The 22,514-nt window shown below is 36.4% G+C and overlaps 4 pseudogenes; 2 read left to right on the top strand and 2 right to left on the bottom strand.

Moving 5' to 3' along the window:
• The first annotated feature begins 3,152 nt into the window (after positions 1 to 3,152).
• Positions 3,153 to 4,327, top strand: LOC120122966 (annotated as a pseudogene).
• Positions 4,328 to 12,929: 8,602 nt separating this feature from the next.
• LOC120123061 lies at positions 12,930 to 15,202 on the bottom strand (annotated as a pseudogene).
• Positions 15,203 to 17,769: 2,567 nt separating this feature from the next.
• LOC120123060 lies at positions 17,770 to 18,736 on the top strand (annotated as a pseudogene).
• Positions 18,737 to 19,409: 673 nt separating this feature from the next.
• Positions 19,410 to 21,828, bottom strand: LOC120123059 (annotated as a pseudogene).
• Positions 21,829 to 22,514: the final 686 nt, after the last annotated feature.

Here is a 22,514-nt window from a genome sequence, read left to right as displayed (position 1 = left end):
GGAAAACCAATTACGTGAAACAAACACGGAAAACATTTTCCGGAAAATGAATTACGTGAAATAAACACAGAAATTCGAGGAAAACCAATTCCGTAATTCCAATTATGGCAAACAAACACACCCTAATTTTCTTAGGGGAAATAGTACGAATTTATAGAGGAGATTCATACCAAGAAGGAATTATCATATGCCTTGTTAAAATTTTATTAAACCTAATTTGAGGAAAAGAATACATGTGATAATAATAATAAAAAATAACCGAAAAACAAGTACAAATTCAAAATCAGCCAAGGATGAAAACCAAAAACCAACAAAGCTGCACCCAGGCTTTAGGAGTTCGCGATATCAGCATGCAGGGGATGCACGACCAAAAGTGGTGGATCAACTAGAACAGTAGATTCAAAACTATCGTAATTGGCACTCTTACCAAGCGCGTCGGTCACCTTATCACCATCACGAAGAACGTGTTGAACTTTAACGATCCAATGACGCTTCCGAAACTCATCCAAATTCCAGCTCAAATGATGAACTCCTTTATAGTCATTACGAAGAAACCGAAGAGCTTCCAAGCTTTCAACTTTAAGCACAATGTGACGAAAACAGCATCCCATGCTAATAAAAGATCCATATAGCTCCAAAGCTCAGCTTCAACAACCCAGCAAACTCCAATAGTAAAACGGAACCTAATCCGCAAGTATATCGAAATTATGAATGTACTCGATCGAAATTTTATCTTGTATTAGTTCTATTTAAAATGTAACATTAAGGTATTAAAATAACATGCTTAAAATATTAATTTTATTTAAAAATAATTAATACCGTAATATAATTTTTTTAATACCATCCATGCTCCACGATCATAACACTAAATTATAAAACTACGGTCTTCGCCTTTGGTGGGTCTCTAAAATCCTTAGAATTAGGTGACAATTTAACATTTGAAGAGTGATACGGCCAACATATGATTTCCCAATCAATGGCACATATTATCCAACATATGATTTGGACTATACTCGTATGATCATGAGATGAATGTGCTGGGAATTGAACAAGAGGAGCCTTATACGGCGGCAATCTGTCTCTCATTTTCTCTTTCATAACAATTATCTATTAAAGAAGTTAGTATAAATTTTAATTTAATACCTAAACTATTACTTTTATTCTATTTTAGTACCTAAATTTTATTTTTCAAAAAACCATACCTAACATTTTAGTTAAGTTTTAATTTGATACGCTACCATTAAAAAAATTAACATAATTATTGATGTGACATTTTTTAACGACGACGTGACATCATCTTATAGTAACACATCACCATCATCATAACCGTTAAGTTTTTAACGATGAGATATCAAAATAGATTTTAAACTAAATATTAGATATAATTTTAAAATAAGATAAAATTTATATATTAAAATAGAAAAAAAACTAGTTTAGGTACTAAACTATTATCGGTTTGGTTTCATGCTGTAGGTTTAATTTAATAATAAAGCCAACAAAACTCTACCTATTAAATTAATACGATATTATATCCAATAATTTTTAAAAATTTGTAAATTAAAATTATATAATCCAGTATCTTTTATTTGTCATTAATTATTTTTGTCTCTTATTAATTTTTAATCTTTCTACAATTAATTCAAAATTAAATAGAAGTACTAAAAATTTTATCCAAAGTCTATTTTTAATCTTTCTACAATTAATTTAAAATTAATAAGTAATACTAGAATTTTATCCAAAAGTCTAAAAGGAAAATGATATGTATAGGGATGGACATTTCATCTACATCCTAATAGTTTTGACTTGATCCGATCTTTTCGACGGGATCAATTTTTATTTTAAAAATTTAGGTTTAGATTGGACCTATTAAGAGTTAGGCGGATTCAAATTTATTATGAAAAAATTGATCCGATTCAACCGGATATAATATTATAATTAATTTTTATATATTTAGATATAATTTATATAATATCTCTTTTAATTTTATTTTTTCAATTAGATCCTATAAAAATAAATTATATATATTTAAGTCGAATTGTACGAACTGGGTCATAGGATGAAAAACAGATACAATTTCGTGGATTTCGCATTATATCCGCTCCAATTGAGGGCAGGGATGAGTATAGTTTTAGTGGGTAGTGGGCGAGTGTGGATTTAGAAAGTGGTACCCGTCGCGGGTAGTGGGCGGGTGATAGGTTTGAAACCTTACCCGCCCCGTATCCGCTTCCCCACTAAATACCTATTAAATTTTGGATCATTATAAATTTAGATATAATTTTAGCGTTTGTCATATACTTGTGCCAAAAAACAAAAATATTATGTGTGCCAAAGAACAAAAATATTATGTGTTTGTCATTTATGTTTTTAGGCTTTAATTATGTCTTTTATTATGATGTTTTATGTACTTTAAGATCTATGTTAACACTTAACTCATATAATTATTGGTTTATTTTATGTTTCTTAAAAGACATGTTTGTTGCTAATATATAACTTAAGGTTGCTTATGTATAACTTAAAGTTGTTGTCAGAAGGGTCTAGTCGAGTACATCTCAAGTTGGGTAGTGGGTGTGGGGATGAATTCGAGAATATATTTACGTGGGCAGGTGTGGATTTGAAAAATTTTACTCATCATAAATTTTGGACGAGCGGTGGATTTGAAAATATTAGATGGGTGTTGGGATGAATATAAGAGAGGGGGTATCCGCACACGACCCACCCATTTACCATTCCTACTGGGTCATGTACGATTGAGAGGTTTACATTTTACTTCGAGTTCGGATAGGATAAAAACCCGATCCATAGTCTCTATACACGCGGCATTAATTCGTGCATGGGGCACCGAGGGGCCAGAAACTCGGGGGCAGGGAATTTCCGTCCATATAAAGTTTAAACAATTTATCTTGGAAAAGAAAAGATGAATCCACATTCCTGGTTTTAACTCTACACGTCTCTCATTTTTACCCTAAAAATAGCTTTTTCAGCCTCTGTGAACCCCATCACCGCCTCTCCCATGTCTTCTTCTTATAACCTGTCAACCATGATATATTGTAGTTGCAGTCATATGAAAGAGAGTAAGTCCAATATACTCCATACCCCACACTGTCCCTCCCTCCCTCTTGTTAGGAGGCCCCTTTACCCTTTCAGATTCCAAGTGCATGATTGAAAGAGTTTTTGCCATTGAAATGGCCTTCCCTCCTCATGCTTTCATCTTTCAAACCCTTCAAGAAGACCAAAACCGAGACCATCTCCCTTACCCTTATTCCCTCAATTCTCTCATTTCCCCCCCTCCTCAATTGTTCCATGGTATGTCTCTTCATCCATCTTTTGTTTTTTTCGTGTTTACGGTTGTTTAATCCTGTCACGTGTTCTCAGATGTTGGAAAGCTCGAGGAAATGCCGCATGGAGGCCATGAAACTGGAGATAATGAATCGTCCGACGATGGATCGCATCACGGGGAGAAGAAAAGGAGGCTGAACATGGAACAAGTGAGGCCTTTAGAGAAGAGTTTTGAGCTGGGAAACAAGCTTGATCCTGAGAGAATGCAGTTGGCTAAGGAGTTAGGGTTGAAACAAGGCAGATAGCGATCTGGTTTCAAAACAGGAGGGCCAGATGCAAGAACAATCAACTGGAGAAAGATTATGATTCGTTGAAGAAACTGTTCGAAGCACTCAAAGCTGACAACCACGCCCTTCAAGCTCAAAACAGGAAACTTACTGCAGAGGTAAATTAATAGGGTTCTTATAACATCTTCACTTTCATATGCCTTGAATAGTTTTTTTTATAATTGTAATGATTAACAAATGTTCATCATATTCACCCAATCCCTTATTTTTAATGTTTCTGCTACATTTGTTGATCACAAATCCAAAGTGTCAATGTCAGAAAGCAGCAAGTAGTTTTTTTAATCATCTAAATCGGGGTTTGCCCCCCCCCCCTTTTCGGTGTAGTTATTGTCTTTGAAGAAGAAAGATTCAAATGAAACCAGAATCAATAACGAAAACGAGGGTTCATGCAGCAATGGAAGCGAAGAGAGTCCTGATCTAAACTTAGATATCTCAACAAGAACAGCGTTGAGAGCTTCGTCCATGAGTCCTGCAACAAACATGGTTCAAATTCTCGAGTGTTCGTCCAAACCTGTCCTCCATGGCCTGAAACTTGATCACGGAGTGGTTCAAGAAGATCCGAGCTTGGCCTGCCATATGTTCAATGGAGCAGATGAACAACAAGGTTTCTGGCCTTGGGCTGTGCAATCAATCAAGTTTCCATTGAACTAAAAACCATTTCTTCGACAGGTAACAGCACGCCATGCTCTTGGGGATTGACTTAGCAATTACAAGTTTTCGTTTTATATTATTGTTCTGGCTATATAGAGATTGTTGTATAGAGTTGGACATATATTTGTTTCGTTTGGGCAGTAAAATCAATATCGAGGGATTGTTTCTCGCAATAATATGTTTTCCTTCTCGTGCTTTTATTGAATTCCTGCATATATATATAAAGGTAAATTACAATTATTTTATCACTTAATTTCCTTATTATTTTTATTTTATTCGGTAAAATATAATTTTTTTAATTTACTCACTGGCATTTTGATTTATTCTTATTTGAATCACTATTTTTTAAAAATACTTAACTACGTTATGACTTAACATTTATCTTTTAAAATTATGACATTACCTCATAATTTTCTTATGTTTTATGAAACAATCTCTAAGTTTGGATTCTCTTCGATTTCTTAACGATAAAATATCTTCTTCTAAATCTTAACATTGTGGAAGTAGAGAAAGAAATGAGTTGTATATATTGATTTCACGTTGATTGAATAGTAGATATTGTAGATCGAAGTGGTTTGAGTTTTCTCGAGTTTTGTGTTTTGAGTTGAGTTTCACAAATTTTTAAAGTGATTAAAAAAATTCTAAGATGATAGTGTTATGAGACGATAAAGAGAGTTCGTCGGTGTCTTGGTTAATTGGATAAAATGGAGAATGACAATTTTAACGTTGACATAACACATAGACGAGAGTATAATAGTTTTATTAATGATGGAAGAAAATAAAATTGAAAAAATGACGAGGATGACAGATGAATATCGTGTAAGTAAATAACAAGTCAATGTCAACATACATGATTGTCATATTAATTTCTTATTTCTGATTAAATAATTATGTTATTAAAATAGAAACAAATAAAAAAATTATACTTTAATGACTAAAATAAAGAGAATGAGTGATGATGTTTATAATTTACTTTATATTTAATAGATTGGGTCGTTATTACTAAATTTGGATGACTTTCATTTATTTTCTGAAGTAACAGTATCCACGTATATTTAGGCACAAAAATAAAAATAATACTTGCAAACTATAGATATCTAAAAGTAATAATAATAATACCACAAATTCGAGTAAGAGTAATATAGAAAAAGAAATAGTTAATTAAGGTGCATGTGATTCTCTCTCCTTGTGCTGCTGCTTTAGTATCATATGGGAATGGGACTGCTACACCAACCTTCTAAAAATTTGTATGCAATTGTTATACAAAGATTGCTGATATCTTCTTCTTCTTTAGATAATGATAATATTATCACAATAAAATCAATTGACTTACTTGAGAAACAAAATTAGAAAATTTTAAATATATTTAATAATATTTCAAAATTAATTTTTATCATTTGAATTTATTATGACCTATTCGTCTAAAAAATAATTGTTCCAAAAATTAAAAAAGTCTCTCATGATGAGATATATAGACCCTTAAAAAGACTTGCGTTCAATTATGTCAATGTATTTTACACCTACTAATGTATATTGTTGGGAAATAAACCAAGTACGAGTAATTTCCCTATAACCAGATTAGTAAGAATGCGAAATAAAAACGGAAAAATAATACCTGAAAATTGATAATGGAGTTCAGCCAATTGTGCTTACGTCTCCGGACTGCTGCAGATCTTTTACTAAGAGAGAAAATTTACAGGTGTTTACAAAACACTCATTACTCACAAGAAACTCTATAATATTGAGAGAAAGAAATGATTTGGGATTTTGGGATGATTTTGAAGCTAAATGAGCTAGGGTATTTATAGTTGAAACTTAGGGACCAATCTTTGTAAATACCCTAAAGTCTAATGACTAAAAATGATTTTCCCATTGCTTAAATTCAAAAATAATGGGCTGCCTAACTTTGAAAAATTAGCAGCCCCTATTTAGCCACTTTGAAATCATATAGCCACCAAAAGCCATCTAGAAGCCATGCATTTTTCAACAATCTCCCACTTGAAGACTGATTTTAATATGTCTTCACACCTCGATCAATGCAACAGCTTTCTGGTCTTGATTACTCTAGCATGCCAACTGAAGCTGAACACAACTTCAGTTTGTCCGTAGTCAATGTCTTTGTTAACATGTCTGCTGGATTTTGAGCTCCACTGATCTTTTCAAGTTTCAAAATCCCATTTTCCAGAAGAGACCAGATAAAATGATATCGCAATTATATGTGCTTCGTCCTGGAATGAAAAGACGGATTCTTCGCTAGATGGATAACACTTTGACTGTAGCAATACAAGACATTGTTTTCTTGTATCTTGCCTAACTCTTCCAAGAAACTTTAGAGCCAAACCATCTCCTTGCTGGCTTCCGTAACAGCGACATATTCTGCTTCAGTTGTGGAGAGAGCAACTATCTTCTGTAGTTGAGAAACCTAACTCACTGCAGTTCCTCCTAGAGTATAGACATACCTTGTAGTGCTTCTTCTGATGTCGACATTTTCGGCTAAGTCAGCATCTACGTAGCCTGTCAGTATCGTATATCCACCTTTGAAACAAAGTGCTTTGTTTGTGGTACCCCGCAGATATCTGAGGATCCATTTGACTGCTTCCCAGTGTACCTTGCCCGGATTATTCATGTACCTGCTAACAGCTCCCACTGCTTGAGCAATATCTGGTCTGGTACAAACCATGGCATACATTAGACTTCCAATTGCTGAGGCATACGACACCTTCACCATGTGTGCACGTTCTTCCTCCGTCTTTGGTGACTGTTATTTGGAGAGTCTAAAATGAACACCTAAAGGTGTACTTACTAGTTTAGCATCATGCATGTTGAACCTGGAGAGTACTTTGTTGATGTACTCAGCCTGTGATAACATCAAAGTCCCCGACTTTGTGTCTCTCTTGATCCTCATCCCAAGAATCTGCTTTGCAGCGCCCAGATCCTTCATAGCAAACTGCTTCGACAATTTTTGCTTCAAGTTTATAATCTCTTGCATGTCTGAGCCTGCAACGAGCATGTCATCAACATACAACAATAAAATAATGAAGTTGTTGTCGAACCTCTTGATGTAGCAACAATGATCTGCTTGGCATCTGGTAAAACCACTGCTACCCATGAAACTTATCGAACTTTTTTTACCATTGTCTAGGAGCTTGTTTTAAACCATACAAACTCTTCTTCAACCTGCATACCATATTTTTCTTGCCTGCCTCTATGAAGCCTTCTGGCTGCCTCATATAGATTTCTTCCTCCAAATCACCATGAAGGAAAGCTGTCTTTACATCTAACTACTCAAGATGTAAATTCTCTGCAGCTACAATTTTCAACACCAGTCTGATTGTAGATAGCTTTACGACTGGAGAGAAAATTTCATTGTAGTCAATACCTTCTTTTTGTTGAAAGCCTTTGACAACCAATCTTGCTTTGTAGCGTTTGCTCCCATCGTGCTCTTCTTTGATCCTGTAAATCCACTTGTTATGGAGTGCTTTCTTGCCTGATGGTAATTCAGCTAATTCCCACGTCTGATTTAACATAAGCGAATCCATCTCATCTTTCATGGAAGACTCCCACTTGACTGAATCATCTACTTGCATTGCTTCATCATAGCACTCTGATTCACCATTGTCAGTCAGCAACAAGTAGTGCAAAGAAGGCGAATAACGTTGGGTTGGTTTAGGAATTCTGGAGGAGCGTTTCAATTCTGGTGTGACTGGTTCTTCTTGAATTGCTTCAGGACTGACCTGAACATCATTTCCAGAAATCTCCTCGAACTCAACAAATTCATTTGTTTCAGCTTCGGTATTGAAGCTACTTGATTCTATGGTTGCCCTGTCTTTTTACTTCACATTCTCATTGAAAATAACATCTCTGCTTCTAATGATCTTCCGATTTTCATAGTTCCAAAATCGGTAACCGAACTCATCACCACCATAACCAACAAAGACACATTTTGTTGGACTTGGCATCAAGTTTACTTCTTTCAGTAGAGTCTATGTGTACATAAGAAATACAACCAAACACTCTTAAGTGTGAAAGGTTTATTTCTTTCTTGCTCCAAACTTCCTCTGGTATTCTGCCATCCAAAGGAACTGAGGGCCCACGGTTGATCAAGTAAGATGCAGTGTTGATAGCTTCAGCCCATAGAAATTTGGGCAATCCGACATGTATCCTCATGCTTCTGGCACGTTCATTCAGAGTTCTGTTCACACACTCTGCTATGCCATTCTGCTGCGGTGTCATGGGAACTGTTGTCTCCATCTTGATCCCATTATTTGCGCAGAAATCTCTGAATCTACGATTTCTGTACTCTCTTCCATTGTCAGACCTCAACCGCTTGACTTTCAGACCAGTCTCATTTTCCACCATGGCCTTCTATTTTCTGAAGGTATTAAAGACTTCTGATTTCTTCTTCAGAAAATAAACCCACACCTTCCTTGTAGAATCATCGATGAATGTGACATAATATAATGAGCCTGCAAGAGATGGAACTGGAGATGGTCCCCATACATTAGTATGAACCATCTCTAATTTTTCAGCCTTGGGAGTCTTACCAATCTTTGCAAAGCTGACTTTCTTTTGTTTGCCAAAGATGCAATCCTCGCATAGTCCGACATCTATATTCTTTAGATCCGACAACTTCCCCTTTGACAAAAGTGTCTTCATCCCTTTCTCGCTCATATGGCCAAGCCTTTGGTGCCATAGGTTTGATTTTCTATCAGCATCTGCTACTGCAATGATATTCTCTAAATTTGAGGTTATATAGAGAGTACCAGTTTTCTTACCACGAGTAATGACGAGTGCTCCTTTGGTAATCTTCCATTCACAGCCTGAAAAAGTTGTGCTAAATCCTTCACCATCAAGCTGTCCTACAGAAATCAAATTTCTTTTGATGCCAGGAATATGTCTCACTCCTTTCAGCGTCCAGGTGGTATGGTTTGACAACTTTAATCGGATGTCTCCTTTTACGACGATCTTCAAGGTTTCATCATCGGCTAAATGAACCTTCCCAAAATCACCACTGACATAGTTTTCCATGATTTCTCGGCATGGGATGGAGTGGAAAGATGCCCCTGAATCCAAGATCCATGATTCAATCGGACTGTTGACGCTTAGAATCATTGGCATCACCTGTCTCCTCTATCACGTTGGCAGAATCATGTGCGCTGGTAATTTTCTTCGGTGCTCGGTAATCTCTTTTAAAGTGACCCTTCTTGCCATAATTATAACAGGTAAAATATTTCTTTCCCGTTCTAGATTTTCCCCGTCTGGATTTCGATCTGCCATGATTTGAATTTCTTTCTGAAGTTCTCCCTCTGGACTCCGTGTGCAAGGCTGAGGAGGTTGATGCTTCATCCGATTCTCTCCGTCGAATTTCTTCGCTCAGTACCAGATCTCGAACATCGTCGAATTTTAATTTGTTGTTTCCCAACGAGCTGCTGACTGTTGTAACAGTAGTATTCCAACTGTCTGGTAGAGATGATAAGAGAATTAAAGCTCGAACTTCATCATCGAATTCAATTTCCACTGAACTCAACTGGGTTGTGATTGTGTTGAGTTCATTTAGGTGTTGTGCCATCGATGCCCCTTTCGTCATCCGCAAATTGAATAATCGCCTCATCAAATGAACTTTGTTTGAGGCCGATGGCTTCTCATACATACTGGAGAGAGCCGCCATAAGACTCGCCATGGTCTTTTCCTTTGCTATGTTGAAAGCAACATTGCGGGATAACGTCAGTCGGATAACTCCGAGAGCTTGTCTGTCGAGAAGAGCCCAATCTTCATTTTTCATGCCCTCTGGTTGTTTTCCTGAGAAAGGTTGATATAGATTTTTCTGGTACAGAAAATCTTCAATCTGCATCTTCCAAAAGCCAAAGTCCGTACCATCGGACTTTTCAATTTTCACATTCCCTTCGTCTGCAGTCATCGCTCCCACTCGAATCTGGCTTTGTTTGGATCGTTTCTGACAATTCTTGCGAACCACCGTGTATTAGAACACCTCCGTCGACAAATTCGTATCGCCGACAAAATTTTACTATTCATGAAATTTACTATTCACGTGAATAGTAATGAATAGTAACCTCACAAAAATTTGACAAAATTCACAACCAAAAGCTCTGATACCAGTTGTTGGGAAATAAACCAAGTACGAGTAATTTCCCTATAACCATATTAGTAAGAATGCGAAATAAAAACGGAAAAATAATACCCGAAAATTGATAATGGAGTTCAGTCAATTGTGCTTACGTCTCCGGACTGCTGCAGATCTTTTACTAAGAGATAAAATTTACAGGTGTTTACAAAACACTCATTACTCACAATAAACTCTCTAGTATTGGGAGAAAGAAATGATTTGGGATTTTGGGATGATTTTGAAGCTAAATGAGCTATGGTATTTATAGTTGAAACTTAGGGACCAATCTTTGTAAATACCCTAAAGTCTAATGACTAAAAATGATTTTCCCATTACATAAATTCAAAAATAATGGGCTGCCTAACTTTGAAAAATTAGCATCCCCCATTTAGCCACCTTTGAAATCATATAGCCACCAAAAGCCATCTAGAAGCCATGCATTAGCAACCCCATGTAGACCCTTAGAAAGACTTGCGTTCAATTATGTCAATGTATTTTACACCTACTAATGTATATACAGATACTTTTTTCATAGGTTGTGTAGATACCATTTTTGTCCGGGTCTACAAAGATATTATATTATATCATTATTATCAATTTATATATTATAATCATTTTTTTTTGGAGGTCTCTCATTTCCAACAAACAACACACTATCCCATTTACATTTTCTCACGAACAACTACCCACTCCTATGGTGCCGGCCACTTCCCCCTCAAACTCACGCAGTGACCTCTCCACTTTCAAATCACTTTTAGCATTTTTTTTTAATTTAAAAAGGAGGGTTGAAACGAAGGAGAGGCATGAGAGAAAGGAGACAATAGTATTTTTCCAAATTTCAAAGTCCTACCCTCGCAGTTGCCATGCGTTTTCATGCAGTGAAACATGCGCTTTAAAAGATTTGAATTTGGACGTGGGATTAGGCCATGAACCACAAGGCAGTAAACAACAAAAATCCCGAGATTGATAAATGCTTGGACGTGTTGCCACTTGGAAAGGGGGCGGTAGATCTCAAGCCATCGGGGGTTGCAGAGATCTTTGAGGGGATCATTCTTAAAAGAAACAGAAAAGAAGTGATGAAATTCCGTTAGTTTGTCTCTTTGTTTTCTTTTTGCGTTTGATCCCATGCTCGAATCGTTAATCTATCATCTTTATCATTTTGTCTGTCTTAACTGATCAAAACAAACCCTTCTCCGCATCGAAATGGGTTTAGATAGAGAGTGTGTTTGTCACTTACAGTCTTTTGTTGTTTCGTGTTGGTGCGAGTGACACTGAGAAATGGGAGCTGGTTGGAGAAGAGCCTTCTGCAGTACTACAGTTCCTAAAGAACCAAAAACCACTGTTTTAGACAAGCAATGACAACTGTGTCCGAGTCCGAGTCCGAGTCCCAGAAGTTGTACCAAGTTAAGCTTTTTCCCTAGTGGAAGTAACCCTTCTACTCCTCGTCTTCAATCTCAAGAGCCTTTCACCATTGCCATGGATTTGGAAGGTACTGATGGAAGAGAAGAGACATACACGCCTATAAGGAAGTGTTGACGAAAACGGGTAAAGAAAACAAAAGAACACGAGAATTTTACGAGGTTCGGCAATGTGCTTACGTCCTCGGTGCCTAGGCGGCGCTAGAAGTTTTTATTCAATGATATTTTAGGTCTAGGTTACATCTCTATTTATAATAGAAAACCCTGGTACATAATTATAAAATCAACCCTGTACCGTACCGCGGGGGCTACGCCCCCGCACCCTCAACCCACATAATTCTTAACCCCACGACGAGACTTTCTTTGTAAGGACAGTTGATGTTCGCTGCGTTCGCTTCGCTCACTCCGCTCCATCTCATGTCCTCTTTATTGGTATATTTATGAGCCATACCTAATAGGAAGATCCTTGTCATGGTCTGGCAACCCTACAGTAGTGTTCTTTCCACCTCAGCTATATTCAGGTACTCAATGGCTCAATGATAATTCCATTTCTTTTAATCCTGTGATATATTTCTTATGCGTTTATCGGGGATTGAGAGTGAAGTATTGATTTTGTATCCTATCATGTTGATTGAAATGTTTGCCAGTTGAAACGTATGCGAATTACGAGTTATGGATGCTCATTCTAATTTGTTTTATGTTAGAATTGGTCATTGGGCCGTATGATGTTATTGATTGCTGGGACTGTTGCGATAATTCAAAAGTTGCAATTGAAATATATCTTAAAATAACATTCCAAGATTTTGGGGACAATCAGTATTTCCTGTTTCGACCTACGCCTGCTTCGTGAATGATTTCTGTCAGATTCGGTACTTCTTATGATTTACTCCTTAAGGAGCTTCATGGGGTTATTGCTTTTTGAATGGAACAACTTAATTTTCTGAATGTCAGTTGACGTAACCTTCTCATGGCCGTCAAACGAATGGGATAATATTGGAAAATGGACATGTTACACCGCCGACATCGTCTTCCTTGTTCATTCAATTCTCGACAATGAATTCTCGATCTCTATTCCGGTATGCCGAGCCCCCTTGTAGTCTTACCAAAACTACATCACCGGCTTTCAGCAAAGTCACAGGAATTGCAGTCTTTTGCATCGGTTACCTGTGAATCATAGGTGGGGAAAAGCTTAAACCGGTACGGTAGGCACTATCCGTAACATCCAACTAAGCTAAATGACAGTTGAGAGTCGAAACAAACCTTCTGCGGACAAACCAACGCGACTGTTTCGGCGGTCTGCAGAAGAATGCTGTATGGTTCTATCGTTTGCATCTATCTGCAGCAAAGTATTTCGAGTAGCATTTTGAATACTGAATATCGAGTTGATATAAACATTCTTATCTTTAGAAAACTGAACGTACGAAAGAGTTCAGAATTTGAAAAAGGTATGCCATAAACAAACCTTTGCTTCCACAAGGATAAGCGGTCGAGTCTCGATCTTAACACGGCCAACAATTGCTGTCCGCATTTTACCCGTTTGATCACTACAATTACCTCTTTGCCAGCTTTAACTCAGAAAGGTAGCTTGTTTTACCTCCAGGGACAGCAACATACGCATGGACAGGCCCCTGCATATTTCCAAGAGACCTCGTTCAAGGAACTAGCGTTAAAGAAAGAACAATTAACGATTACCGAGGCATGAAAAGGCCCCTGTATATATCCAATACTCAAAAGAAAAGGTAACGACTAAGTGTATTGCTCTGAATATGAGAACAATTGCTTTCTGCAGCAACATTTTTGAAATTCGTAGGGTGAGCTAAAGATGTATCTTATATAGCGGTAGCCAACTGTGAAGGTGAAACTTACGGCATTAACTCGGAAAGGTCTACTTGCAATGTAATTTGACTCCAAACATTCCGGTGAACAAGAAAAAGTCCCTAGCAAACGACCCAACCTGTCGAAAAGTAGTATTTACACTTAATATGAGCAGAAACATTTGAACACCTAGAGATAGTTTAGGGATAAGAGAGATAATGAGTGTACCAGAAGTCCCTCACCAGGCCTCATGAGACTACAAAGATCCACACAAGCCCGATCACCCATTCCAACTGCAAGAACTCGAGTTATAGTGGCTTGGTCAAGTTCAGTCTGTTGTGAACTTCATCCTTCTATCGAAATACTCCTAAAAATATAAAGCATGTCAAGGACAATCATTGATCAACTCAAAAATCCAAAAATAGCACCGATACCTTCAAATCAAGAACAGCTTGACATCATCAGCTTTTAAAACCACCCACCCAAGTCCGTGCTCCAAAGCCTACAAAGGAAAGATGGTCATGGAATGAAAAATGCAATAGAGAGCCAACGACTATATAAGGAGGAACACAAATACTACAAGATACAACCGCATTTTCAAAGATAACTTGTGAATACCTCAAGAAATAGTTGTGCTTCTGCAGGTGATTTCGAGATGGCAAACACAGTTGTTTGACTCCCTTGAAACTCCGCCCAATATTTTCAGCAGGTATCACCTAGAAAAATGAACAAGATTATGACATTCCGTAAGACCAATACATTCGATGAGATCAAATTTAGTAGCATTCCAGATTTCTTGACCCGAAAAAGTCAAAAGATACAACTAAATTTAGCTAAGCATAAAGAGCGGACGAACTTAATGAATGCCAAATCAAACAGGTAGATCAAATAAATCAATTCAATGCAAGCTTAGAAAAGGCAAAATTGCGTTTTTCTAACTTATATCTGTGTTATACGAATCAGTATCAGACTCACAATCGAGTCCAAATAATATCGGTTCACAAATCGTACCTGCCAGTCCTGTAGATCAATAACGAAATTCCCTATATGTCCAGCATCAGGCTGGAGTTCTTTAAGTCGGAGGGAGTCGAAACCTGAAAAATGGTAGCGACTCTTTCGCCGGTATTATTGACAATCTCTCCCTCTTAATGAAAAGAGGATCAATCAATGAAATTGCTGCAAATTCAACAATCAAATTCCCAGAAATTAGATGCAATCAATATATGAAACAACCGTATCTTCAATTGACATTATTAAATAACCCCATCTACCTAAAAAGAATAAGCATTGCAATGATAATATTCTGAAACTTGAAATAGACGAGCATCAATCAATTACAATTTTAATGCAAAATATTAAAAAAAGTGAAAAAGGATGATTAAGTTTGGAATTGAATTTACTTGACCATCAGTAGCAAGCCCTTGATTCTCTAAAGAAAATAGGAAGGTATCCCATCCCCTTTCCACAGCAGCAGTCATAACTTGACTATTTTCAGTCCAAATCCATACCTTCTTCGATACTTCATACATTGAAGTAGACACCGGTGAATCAGAAGCAGCAACCGAACACATCCTAAACACCTGAATTAATAATCAAATGGGTTCTTTTAGCTTTGCTATATCTGCTCAAAGACTGGACCTTTACATGATTAATCTGCAAAGTTCCCAACTTTATGTCATTAGCTCAATTAAGCTGATGAAATGATATACTGAGGCATTTCTAAGAGAGAACGTAAATAGTTTTGGACATTTAAGAACCTGAAACAAGGGAGCTGAGTTGGGGCTCTGACAAGGGAGGCTGAAGCATAGGACAATGAAGCCATCGCCCTTTTAACTCAAGGTTGTGCTTGAAGCGATTAACTGAGTTTTGATTTGGGGTTGAATTTGGACTTGTTTGCTTGGATTGGTCCATATTGAATTTAACTGGGGTGGGCCTCCACTTGTTTTTTCAATCTTTATCTCTAGGGGTTTTAAAACAGTAGTATCTAACTGATTTCATTTTATTCTATCGATTTAGTTTTTTCGCATTTATATAATATACAATAATAACAAAACCCTATTCTCATATGTAATGGGTAAGGGGATGTAGGGTAGTAGGCTGTCCCCAACGCATGGTTGAGAGTAGTTTCCGTGGAAGACTTCCGGCAGTCAGAAAATTAAAAATAAAGATAAAATGCAATGCATATATAAATAAATAAATACATATTTGAACAATCTTCATATGCGCTTCTGTAATGGGAAGTAATCTCTGCTAATAAATCCCTGCATAATAATCTCTTATAGACAGAAACGTAAGACCAGACTAAAATTAAAAAGAGGAAACATGAAGAGAATGATAACAGAAGTCAACGATAGCAAGCTATGAGAAGAAATAAAGTCAAATGGGTTAAAACCTAAACTAAGGCAACACTAATCCGCTACCCTAGTTCAAAGCCTTCATTAATTCCAATGACAGAACGTATAAAAAGTAGATGTCAAAGAAATTACAACAAAGGCATTAAAAGAAGACAATGTTACACCCTATGGATGTGACCGCACTAATCGGCTACCCTGGTTTTAAGTCTCCATATTTTCCTATAAGAGGTCATGCCCTCGGTAAGAGCTAAATCCTTCAAATCAGATCTCAAGCAGTCTTCCCACTTCCGCCTTGGTCGTCATCTCCTTCTAGTACCGTCGACTGTAATCGAATATAATCTCCTAACTGCATTTATAATATTTTTCTAAATTTAAACATAGAATACTTTTTCTTTATTATAAATTATTAGTAGCATAAATCAATGTGAACACGTATATATCCTTTACCTACCTACCAGCATTACATGCCCACCTGAAAACCATGTAGCTTCGAGCAAGAATGGGGATTGCGGTATTCTTAAGGAGATTGTCCGGTTGCTTAAGCTCTTGCATGAGCAACCAATCCAGCTCGCACATAAGCCTCAATCATCGTTTGTTAAAGCACATGATCGATCTTAACATCGGAGCTCCTCAACTTCTGAAACAACATTGCAGCCCTATCCAACTTCTTAAAATTTGAACTTCATTAGAATATCCATGCAGCATGATGTAATACAAAAATAATATAAGAATGTCATAAACTATTTAAAAAATTTACGAAGTCTCGGTGGATGAAAATAAGATAAGATCTAATGGTACGAAAATAAGATAAGAGTTAGTCAAATTTAGTATTATGAAAATAAGATAAGATGGCTTAAACTGATGTAGTAATTGCATGTTAAATATATGTCCGTGCGTTGATATTTCATGAAGACTTTGATAGCAATTAGAAGTCTTATTAAGTTGAAAAAAATTACGAGATAAAAATAAAAATTCAAGTTACAAATAAGTAAGAGAAAGTCCTGCTATAGCCATTCCTGAATTAAATTCAAGTCTTTATATGCATTAAGCTAAAATATTATGATTAGGGTCGAACGAAGATTTTAAGTTGGGGGTAGACTTCTAAATTTTAGAAAGAGTTGAGTTTATAAAATTCTAGGGAGACAAAAACTATTTTCAATATAAAATACTTAGAAAATTTTAAAATATATGGTAATTTTAAATTTTTAGGGGACGATTGTTTACACCCATTCCCTCGATCCATCCATAAAAAATTATGACTAAGAAAACAACTTTCGTAAACGAGAAAATTACTTCTTCGTCAACCTTTGAAACTAATTTGTTCATATTATTTTTCATAAATAGTACCATTCAAATTCAACAATAACACATTCACTAGGTCGTGCTCCCACAGCCGAATAGTTGTTGGAGAAACATTGCATCCTCTCTTGACAATATAAATCATGATAGTAACAATTGTTTTTTTTAATCAACATCCAACCTAAACAGGCCTAGGAAAGTATCCTTCAAAGGGACGTTGTTGAGCCATATATCTTCTGCAAGTAAATATTACAGGTGAACACTTACCTTCATACCTCAACAATGATCAATTTATGTCATTTTGGATCATATTACCCTTTAAATCATTTGTTTTGTATGGATCCTACATTCCTACTCTTCAATGCTGTCCTTCTTATTTATTACTAAGTGGTCTGCAAGCTATGAAACTTGAACTTTTACATAAAATATAAATATATACAAAGCTCGTTTAAACATTTTGTTTACATTTTATTAGAGTGGTAGCCATGGAAATCTTCGAGAAAGCTGGCGTTGTTCGTTTACGTAGCCACCATGACAAATTCTTAGTAGCCAACGATAATCAGGAAACCGTCGGCAAGAACGAGATGGGTCGTCGGTGAATGCGCAGTGGACGGTGGAGTTCCCTGAATCAAGCTCGATGCATATTCGTCTCAAAAGCTGTCACGGAAAATACTTGACGGCTTAAAATATGCCGTTTCTCATCGGACTGCGAGCGAAAAGGGTGTTCCAAACGTTGCCGAGAAGACTAACACCTTCAGTTGAATGGGAGCCCCTTAGGGAAGGCGTTCAGGTTAGGTTCAAGACGCGTTACGGCCAGTATTTGCGCGCCAACGGCTGGTTCCCGCCGTGGAGGGGTCACATTACACATGATATCCCCTATCGATCCGTGACACAAGATTGGATTCTTTGGGATGTTGAGATTTTAGAGGATCGGGAAGATGAAGCTTTGCCGCGTCTTCTGCCTCCTCCGATCAGTAAAAACAATATCGAATCAAGTTCAGATGATCATGGTTCACCTTCAGAGTTCTCACTCGGGGCCCTATAACGTCTACACTTGAGGTTCGATGAAAATGATCTTCGTTTAATTAATGAATTCATTTATTGTGATCCTGATAAAAATTTATTGGTCTGAACATTGTATTTTGACATGTAACCTGATAACTCAACAGAAGGTTCACCGGCGGCATTTGAAGGAAGGGTAATAAAGTACGAGGTGGTCGAAAAAACGGCGATGTTAATGCGACGATCGGAGAACGAAGGTTCACATTTAAAGGCAGTGGGGTGGAGGAATTGAATAAGATGTTGAAGGAGAAGACAGGTGTGGATGAGGAGTTTACGATTTGCTCGCGAAACCCTTTGAATGGCAAGCTTTATCCACTTCGACTGCATCTTCCCCCCAACATTTCCTCCATGCACGATGTTGTTGTTCCTCAATCATCTAAAGGTCGTTAATTTATAAAAGTAGATTAAATTGTTATTTTTGCATAAAGTAATAATCATTGTTTTTGTGGAATTTATACCAGGGGCGAAAGATCTTGGGAGTAGTTGAGCCTGTACAGCAATTTCACCCTCTAATGAAGTCATAGGGAGGGAAAAAGGAAAGAAAAATGCTAAAGGAATTAATGTTTGTGTATTTACTTCTGCCATTTCCAACAAACAGCTGGGCTTATTTTGGCCTTCCTTTTGTTAGATTTATATGAAAATCAACTTGTATGTAATTCTTTCATTTGTTGCAGAGTAATATTATCCACTTCCATTAAGAAAACCAACCTTCTATGAAGCTTTGAATTGAAAATTTATTTAGAAAGCATGCTGAAGGCCACTGTCGTCTTAAAACTACTCTTTTTTTAAATAAAAAAAAAATCCAATTGAACAAATAACCCACTAATATCTAAAATAGCAAAACAAGAACACACTCAATAAAATTTTAATATAAATTTTTAAAAGAGTTTAGATGGATAAAATGTCAATCTTACCATCTCTTATAATTCAGAAATGAAATTTTATTATTTTTAATTTCAGAATTACATATGAAACTTTATTATCTTTTTCTTAATTTCAGAATTAATCAGGTTACAATCCTTATTTTCTTCATTAACACACTTCATGCAAAAGAAAGCACCGCAAAAGATATGTAAGACAAGAAATGATTAGAAAGAGTTATGCCACCTCTATCTTTCTTCACTTTATTATTTTCTAAAATGAAAAACCATTGACATAAAGGAGTAGCTAGATGGCAACACCATCAAAGTCGCTAAACAGGAAATTTCTTAAGCCTACCATACTCCTCAAGGCTTGAATGCCAAAGCAAGTCCCACCTTGGGGCTCTTGTCAATTGACTTCGTATCCACCTCTCCAGAAATCGTAAACAGGGACTTCGGACGCCACTCGTGCTGGATTAGAGCACTTGCCTTGCCCACATTGTTCACCCGTGCCTTCACAGTGGTCAATGGATCCAATGCATGTTGTGTTCCCACAGTGACGGTGTTCACATTGGCAGAGAAGCTATGGGTCACCTCGGCACCAACAGCGGTGTTAGTAATGGGTTCACGATATGATAGTAGGATGCGTTGACAGAGTCACCCGTTTCGTTTCTGCACCAATAAACAAGGTATAAAGATAAGAGATATATACTCTGTAATGTTCAGCCGTAGAAAGGCACATAGAAGCATAATCACATACAGAGCCAGAGAAGCAATGAGATCCGCATTGGTGAAACTCAATCCAGCATTGCATTTGGTGAAATTCCCAGTCTGTGTCGAAAGAGATATCAGTACCAAGAGCAAGAACTTTTGTCCCAAGCACACCCGAAAAGTTAACTACTGGGTTTGCAGTTAATCCAATGCTTAAGCTTATCCCAGCATACTCATGCAAATACTGGAGTTCAATCTGGTATACATGGAGAGAAATAGACATGTCCAACAGCATTATGAAGCTGTATCAATGCTTAGAGTCAATTGCAACACGCTCTCGTGCTAAAAGCCAAAACAAAAAGGAAGTTCCTGATGCTACAAATTGAAATTTGATGACAGAATTGTGTACCTTTCCAGACCTCTGATCGGGGACTCTAAAGCTAAAGATTGTCTTCAGCCCAGGTGCAGGCTCATCAATCGTTATGGTGGTAAATAGCTGATAAATGTAAACTACTATAGCACAACAAAATGTTCAAAATAACTTATAAAAGATGGCATATACATAAATCAATAGCAAGGAATACAAGGAAAAAGAAAGAAACTATGAACTCAACCAAAGAGATCCTTTAATTGCATAGCATTTCTACCAAAAAGATTTTATCCCCAAAAGTTACATCATGCTCCAGTTATATAATGTTCTAAATGATGTTATCAAGCACACATGTTTCAAAGTAGAGGGGATAATCCGTGCTTGGAAAAGGGAAAACCAATGGAGAAAAGAGCATCATATCTCACGCCCTAAAAAGAAATTGTAACCAAGCAGTCCAAGTTACACATCAAATAAACTACAAATCAATTCTATCAAATAAATAAATAAAACTACAAATCAACAAAAATGACAGACAAAATACTTACATTGGAGTTGGTGTCCACTTTGATATCAGTTGTAACATTCTTATTCTTCAGCTGGGTGTTAACATCAGCCAGAAAGAGTTCCCCTTTCTTCGTTCCAGCAGAAGTGATGCCTAAAGATAAAGAGGGAAAAACCATAACAAATAATTAGTTCAAATTCTTAAAGAAGATCAAGAAATCAAGCATCTCATATATACATTGCGGTCAAAGAATGATATAGCCATGCTAAAATCATAAAAACATTATAGCAAGAAATGCACTAAATAAAAACACATAAAAGAGCCATAAAGATACATCTATATAATAGCATGTAAGGTCAGCTTAAATTCATTCAAAATCAATACTTTACAAAAGATCCAACAAAATCTAAAGAAACAATGAATTCAAAATGTAAACAAAAACAGAATTCAGGTTCACTGAAATAAAGAAAACATGCATTTTGCATCAAGCTGAAGAAACCCAGAAAGAAAGCTAAGAAATCTCAATAATATCATAACAGGAAAAAAATCAAAACTTGGGTTTCACAGAACACAGCAACTAAAATCAATTCCTTGAATAAAAAAATATGGAGAAAATAAAATAGAAAACCCCAGAAAATTAAAAAAAAATAACCCCCAAAGAAAAGAAAAAGAAAAACTTACAACTCCAGTGGGAGAGCTAGTAGTCAGAGTGAACTTTTGGTCAGTCTGATAATCCTTGTAAAGAAGATCTACAACCCCTCCCCCCCAAAAAAATTACAATAAACATAAATATTACAGCTATGAAGCTTCAAATAAGTATAAAGATACGTAATTCCAGCTAAAAAATAAATCGCATTTTATTCCTCTGGCTTTCTTGCCGATTTCAGTGTAGAGACCAGGACCCTTGCCCATATTGTTTTCTTTTGGGGAAGAAGACCCTTCAGGAAGAATTTCAGTGATAACAGAAGAAGAATGAGAAATGAAACTACCTTAGCTGTGGGTAAATAAATAGGGGAATCCAAAGCCCTAAACCACCCATTTCGGAGATTGGGGCTTTGGGGTTAAAATATTGTTTTATTAACGAAAAACTTTGAACCGTGGGATGATAGAGGTGAGTCGGTTCCTCTTTCATTTCACCGTTGACTTAACTTACTTATAATAATTTAAATGTTAAATGATTTAGAGATTCTGTATGATTTCTCTGAATGTGACACTGTTTGATAATGACTCTAAATAATTCAGAATGTACTTTGATGCTAAATCTTCAGTACTATTTTGTTGAATCAGTTAGCACTGAATCATTCAGAGGTGAGAAACAAACACTGAATATTAAACGATTCAACATTCAACGATGAATGATTTATTCAGAACCAAACAAATATTCCCTTCAATTAGAAGTCTCTACTTAGCCATCAAGAAACATTTCTTAAAAAATGGGGTTTTTTTGGGTAAACTATGCAAATAGTATTTTTTGTTTAGGGTAAATGTCTTACATTATGGGTTTGTCGAATTTAAGTCTCTTTGATATTAATTTCTATTAATTTCTTTTTGTTGAAGTTTCTAACATGGTTGAGGGATTAAAATTGAACATGAATTAACGATTGAGGGACGAAATTGAACGGATCAATAATATTAGGGACTAAACTTGAACGGATCAATAATATTAGGGACTATTTTCCTTTAATTTTTAAATTGGTGACCAAAATTAAAAAAAAAATATTTTGC

This window comes from Hibiscus syriacus, unplaced genomic scaffold (assembly GCF_006381635.1).
Source record: "Hibiscus syriacus cultivar Baekdansim isolate YM2019G1 unplaced genomic scaffold, ASM638163v2 tig00110388_pilon, whole genome shotgun sequence".
Classification (NCBI taxonomy): Eukaryota; Viridiplantae; Streptophyta; class Magnoliopsida; order Malvales; family Malvaceae; genus Hibiscus; species Hibiscus syriacus.
This window is presented reverse-complemented; position numbering and strand designations above follow the sequence as displayed.